The sequence below is a fragment of the Squalius cephalus genome (genome assembly GCF_949319135.1).
Source record: "Squalius cephalus genome assembly, chromosome: 6".
Taxonomy (NCBI): domain Eukaryota; kingdom Metazoa; phylum Chordata; class Actinopteri; order Cypriniformes; family Leuciscidae; genus Squalius; species Squalius cephalus.
Window position 1 is genome coordinate 41830738 of NC_137127.1, and position 6589 is coordinate 41837326.

General features: G+C 36.2%; 1 long non-coding RNA gene across 2 annotated transcripts; it reads right to left on the minus strand.

The window, feature by feature from the left end:
* Window positions 1-799: 799 nt before the first annotated feature.
* On the minus strand, window positions 800-4714 carry LOC307160505. 2 transcript variants are annotated; one of them, XR_013821555.1, is made up of 5 exons: window positions 3038-3436; window positions 2797-2931; window positions 2223-2362; window positions 1159-1265; window positions 800-926 (listed from the first exon to the last, which is right to left on the minus strand). It is a non-coding gene; the product is annotated as an uncharacterized lncRNA (long non-coding RNA). The 2 variants fall into 2 exon arrangements; XR_013821556.1 differs by lacking the exon at window positions 800-926 and having other exon boundaries at window positions 1115-1265; window positions 3038-4714.
* Between the last annotated feature and the right edge of the window lie 1875 nt (window positions 4715-6589).

Here is a 6589-nt window from a genome sequence, read left to right on the forward strand (position 1 = left end):
ACTCACTAGTTCACAGCTTAAATGCATGCAGTAGCTTCTTAATTACATTGCAATTACACAGGTATAAGCTACGTGAAATAAAGTGCATCAAGAATGTACTTAAGTGTACTGTGTATACATACCTTATCCATCTCTGCGTTAGTTTGATTTAACTTACTAGTTCACAGCTTAAATGCATGCAGTAGTTTCCTAATTACATAATATTACACAGGTATAAGCTACGTAAAATAAAGTGTATCAAGAATGTACTTAAGTGTACTTTGTGTATACATACCTTATCCATCTCTGCCTTAGTTTGATTTTACTCTCTAGTTCACAGCTTAAATGCATGCAGTAGTTTCCTAATTACATAATATTACACAGGTATAAGCTACGTAAAATAAAGTGTATCAAGAATGTACTTAAGTGTACTTTGTGTATACATACCTTATCCATCTCTGCGTTAGTTTGATTTAACTCACTAGATCACAGCTTAAATGCATGCAGTAGTTTCCTAATTACATTGTAATTACATAATATTACACAGGTATAAGTTACGTAAAATAAAGTGTATCAAGAATGTACACTGTAAAAAATGCTGGGTTAAAAATAACTCAACTTGGGTTGTTTTATAACTCAGCCGCTGGTTAACTATTGCACCAGCCCAGCAGTAGTTAATTTGACCCAGCAAGATGGGTCGGTCATATTTAACCCAGCAGATGAGTTAAATATTCTACCCAAATGCTGGGTCAAACTAATTAAAATTATGGGTTGATTTAACTACATACTTTGGTTAAATAGTGTACCCAAATGTTGGGTCAATTTAATTACAATTATGGGTTGATTTAACTACATATTAGTTATATAGTGTACCCAAATGCTGGGTCAAATTAATTACAATTCTGGGTTGATTCAACTACATACTTGTTATAAAGTGTACCCAAATTCTGGGTAAAATTAACCCAAATGCCAGATTAATTCTAACACATTACAGTACAATTTATGAAAATAAATTGCAATAGACTACCCATAGCTATAAAACTGTTAAACTACAAACTTAGAACAGAATACATGCTAGATTTATGCATATATTATGCAATAAACACTTAAACAATACAAAAACAAAACAACAATGGAATCTCTGAATTCTTTTTTATTATAACATTAATTAATTGCAACAATATAGTGGAACTGGTGCAGTTCATATAAAAAATATAGTGGAACTGGTGCAGTGGAGATTTGCATGCCTTGGCCTCATGAAGGTACTCCACCATGTTTATTCCAGGCTAAAAAAGAAAGAATACAAGAGAGCGAGAGTTAGAGAGTGCAAGTGAGTAAGGACCAAATGTCTACCGACTACTATAGTATAATTAAAATATAGACATTGTGAGGACCATTTTCCTGGTCCTCACTAGAGAAATTGTTTTATGATAAAGTCTAGTTAACTTTACAATTTGGAAAAGATTCGGTGCATTTATAATTCAAAAAGTTGAACTGTAATAGTCTACATCTCATTGCACATAAAATATTTTTTGATTAAGTCTTAGAGCATATAGCTCACATTACAGAAAACAATTAAAAAAAAACGATTCAGACCTCAATTGACCTAAAAAGCCATAAATTGATTAATGATATATCATTACAATAAACTCAGAAAACGAATGTGGCCCACCTATCTGACTATCCTGTCTGGCCAATGGGCAGCGGGGTTAGGTGGTCAGATAGATGGGCCGCAAATGCTTTGTAGATTTAGAAGACTTCTTTAGAGTCAACCTCAGAGTCAGATCCAAATTGGTTAAAATACAACAGTGGGGCAATTCCACGCAAAACTGTCACATCCATAACACCAACACAATGCAATGGTATTTAGTTGGCGTTATGGATGTGACATTTTTGCGTGGAATTGCCCAGTGTCAACTTTCTGATAATTATGTTAATTTCTGCACTCAATACTTTGTTGGTGCCTGTTTTAGAACAAATTACTGCATCAGTGAGGTGTGGTACAGAGGTTACCAGCCTGTGGCACTGCTGAGGTGTTCTAGAAGCCCAGGATGCTTTCATAGTGACCAACTTAAGCTTATAGAACAGCCATTTTCCGAATACTGTCAGGCTATATTTGATGCCTGTCCCCAAAAGTATAGTAAAAAAATACCTGGATATGCATGTGTGCATCACAGTCTTGAGCTCAGATATGTTGATAAAATGAATAAAGTTTCCCCCTTTAGATGTACTTGAGGACTTACAGGCTTATGGTCGATGAAGGCCAAGCTGCATTCCTGAATGGTGTGGCAAACCACTTTCGCACCGCGGCCATGGCCAACTCTCCAAGTTGTAGGTGGAAGCAAGGCTGGCAGCTGCCTCAGGGCGAGTTCCCCAACACCATCTGTAAGACATAGGTGTCAATACAATGTGGAATGGCATACCTGTGATTTCACAATCCCCGCAATATCGTCGCATAAATATCCTGCATATTCCATCGCATTTTTTAAGAAAACGTGCCACATAATCAAGGATTTTTGCCTGCAACAATCACAAAAAAACTCTGCGTTTTTCTGGAGGGACTGGTTAATGTTATTAGTTACACCGGTACCGCTGTGTTGACTCTGCTGTGAAAACTTGGCATTTTTTGTACCCAATTAGCATAAAGAGGCTGACGGATTTATTTAACTATTCCTATGATGATATCACTCACTATTCTCTATTCACTAAGTCACTATTCTGCCCAAAATTATGTGAAAAGTTTTTGGTCAAAAAACTTTAAAAATGTTGGAAAGAGGAATGCTAATATATTAATATATTATATTACGAATATATTACCTGGTGTTAATCCATTCAGGGGCAATGTCAGCTCTGTCTTGCCAGGTACAGGATCTTCTCAGCATAGATGGGTAGCCATGTTTCAAACAACTTTGATGCAGCATCCCAATGCAGGACAAGAAAGTTCTGTGCAATCTATAAAATGGAAAACACATTTTTAAAATTAATTCAATGTAGCACACTAATAAAACGTTTTAAACAATGCATCCTCATATTCAAAATCATATTTCCCTATACCTACCATGCCTTTGGTCATCAGGCGAGGGAACTCTTCGAGGATCTGATCGATGGTCCAATTGTAGTCCCTAATCCACTTGGCCCTGTAGACTGCCGTGTTCTGCATGTAACGTTAGGTCTCTATCTGGCTGAGGGGCTGAGAATTGTTTCTCAACCATTATTTAAGCTGTGACGCATGTTCGTCTGATATGGTACATTCTGTAAAAAAGAACAAAGTTGTCAGTCACTGAAATATGATTGTTTTGCTTCATCAAATAATTATTCCGTTTAATAATTACCTGGTATGAGAGCCCTTGCAAGAGCGCCATCAACTTAAGTTATACAAAATATAGAGAAAACAGCCCTCCCTCTCTACAATTCATATGACAAATTGCATAAAGTTACATGTAAATTGTCTATGTTTTCACTGCACAATAATATTTGTGGCTGCTCACTGCATAGGGCACAGAAATATATTATATATTTCTTAATGTTACAGGCCCCGCGCAGAAGGCCAAGTAACGTTAGAGAGACAGTTCTGCAAAATAAGTGCATCCGATCTTTATATGTATAACTTAAACCAAACACAAATAAAAGTAAACTCATAATCAACACTATAACCTTGTAACTGGAGTCTTGAATCGAATTAAACGCATTTCACAATAACCTCGTGTGTTACAGCGTTCACAAAATGGCGGACAGTCTGCATAGACCTATATTCAACATATTCACAACCCCGAACGTCATTAACGTTACCCGAAATATCTGCGGTATGAACATATACATTTACATTACAGTGCATATTATCAAGTTGTTGTAACAATAGTACCTGCAAAATAACAGGACAAATTGATGAAACAGGAGACACCGCGTCACGTCGCACCAAATCCTCAGAAGATGTGAGGGGGCGCAGGCGCGCACAGAGTCCTCCTTTCAGTTTTCAAAATTGTCCCGGTTTCTCACCACAAAATACTATATTCTTACACTAATCCCATAATGATTTACTTTCAAGTCCCACATCTCCGCATAAATAAAAATAAACTTTTGCTTAATGTATAATACCTTACAAAAATGTAATTCAGACCAAAGCAGGCCCGTGCTGATAACGGCTAAATGGCTAACGTTAGCTACGTTGTTAGCCAAACCAACCAACTAGCCTCGACATCGACAATATATAGTAATTTAATAGGTAACGCAACACAGACAATGTGAATTAGACATGTAGTGTACACATACCTTTTATTATTTGTTTGCCTCGCTGGATGATCAGTCAGGTTCTCTGCTGTGACGAGCGCTCGGTGTGGGTGTGTGGACTCTGGTGACGATATGATGACGTTCGAAGCACAAACAACCCACGTGCTGGGTCAAACGATATAATGTTGGGTTGATGGATTTTGACTCAACATATGAGTTGCACAAAATAACCCAACTTCCATATAAATAACCCATAATGGGTAAAGAATTTCATAACCCAGCGGTTGGGTAGATTAAATAACCCAGCATTTTAAAAAAAATACCCAACTTCCATATAAATAACCCATAATGGGTAAAGAATTTCATAACCCAGCGGTTGGGTAGATTAAATAACCCAGCATTTTAAAAAAAATACCCAACTTCCATATAAATAACCCATAATGGGTAAAGAATTTCATAACCCAGCGGTTGGGTAGATTAAATAACCCAGCATTTTTTAGAGTGTACTTAAGTGTACTTCATGTGTATCTATAAACCTTATCCAACTCGGCTTGTTACACATGTGTAACAGTAGCTGCCTATTACATGTGTGTAATTACAATCTGTAAGTACAGGCTGTTCCATAACTTAGTTACATGTTAAGTACATTTTGTTACATGTTATTACAACGTCTATTACTAAGTACCTAATTAAGTAATTACTCTGTATCAAGGGCACCGTAAAATAAAGTGTTACCATAATTACATATTAATAATACATCAAAACAACTGTATGTTAAGAAATATGAACTAACGAAATATAGATTCAATACCAGCAAATATAATAATAAAGGATTATTAGCAAGCAATAAACAGATTTATATCTGTTAAAGCAATAAGTAAAACATTTTCCAGACAAGGGCAGGTAGGGATTTTTTTTTTCTCAGCATTATTGTAGTTTCATTATAACTGATGACATCATAGACAGCAGCAGGCATTGATGTCACTTTCCCGCCGGAACACTCCCCCTCAGGCGGACTGAGTGGCAAAAGAGCCTGCTGCGTGACTGGATTTAATAAGGGAAACTGCAAAAACATGAGTAAAACAAAGGATTATCAAATATTTAAACTAAAGATTGTACTCGATACTGTTCCTTACAACTTACCAAAGATCCAGTGATCCATGGATATTGACATGCAGCCAGAAATCGTGTTTCCTGACATCTATATAAGCCTGATTTCGACACCGGAGAAATACATAAAGCAAATTTGCCTGTGAACGCTTTATATAAATACAATATAGGTAGGTCTGAATCCGGGTGCTCAAATATGTCAATGTTATATCGTCATATCGTCCAGCCCTAAAACTTTTATAGTTTTTGTCAGTGTTTATTTAAAAACATAAAATTATGCAGAATATAAGATGGTATATATTTAATTGATGGGTTGTCAATACAGTATAACCATACAATACATAGGGTGTGATTTTACCTCAAAATTCAACATATTGACACACAATGTTAAAGTGCCTGGAGTCCAGTTTTTTTCTCTGAATTGCAGCAATCCATTTGCTTCTCTGTTCTGTAGCTTTTGGCAGTCTGTAAAAATATACCTTAGGTTTCTTGTCAAATCTATTTTTACAGTCAATCTCAAAGGGCTTTCTCATTTTAGATGTGTTTTGTGTGTTTTTCACGGGGTTCATGCTGAAAACCAATGTTGCCACTCAATCTTTTTGCCACTCAGTTGGCATAACTGCAGTCACTCCATTTTATGTCACGACGGTGATGTCACATGCATACCATCTATAGGCTGCATTCACACTAATGCACAGATCTGTTTAACATATCAGATGTTTTGTTGTTTTGCACTTGAGTAATTGAAAACAGTGAGTTTTTTTTCTTTTTCAGCCCTATCTTATACTTTTAAAAGCCAGCTAGCAACCTATTTTTTTTAGCAGATTATACGTCTATTTTTCCCCCCTGATGTTCTAAGATCACATTGGAAACAATTAACATACATTTACTTGTGCCTAATGATGAAAACGGCTCTGTTAATTTTTCTTGTCACCTCACAATGACAGTAAACTAATTATTACATTACATGCGTCACGTTACATAGGCCTATTTTCAGTTCAAAATGGCGAAATTAGACAAAAGTTTATTAGTTTGCCAGATTATTTGTGTCATTCGTTTAACATTTATGACCTGTCAAATATGAAATGTTTAGTTTAGCTACTTACATCTTATCTCACACTTGACCATAAACTGAAGCGTCGAGTCGCTCTGCTAAAATTCGCGCTCAGCAGCTTTTGTGAACATAAAGCCCGCCTACTTTGATTTGATTGGTCATCTCAAATATTCTGACATTGACGAGCAGTGACAGACCAATGAGGCTCAGATGAACACA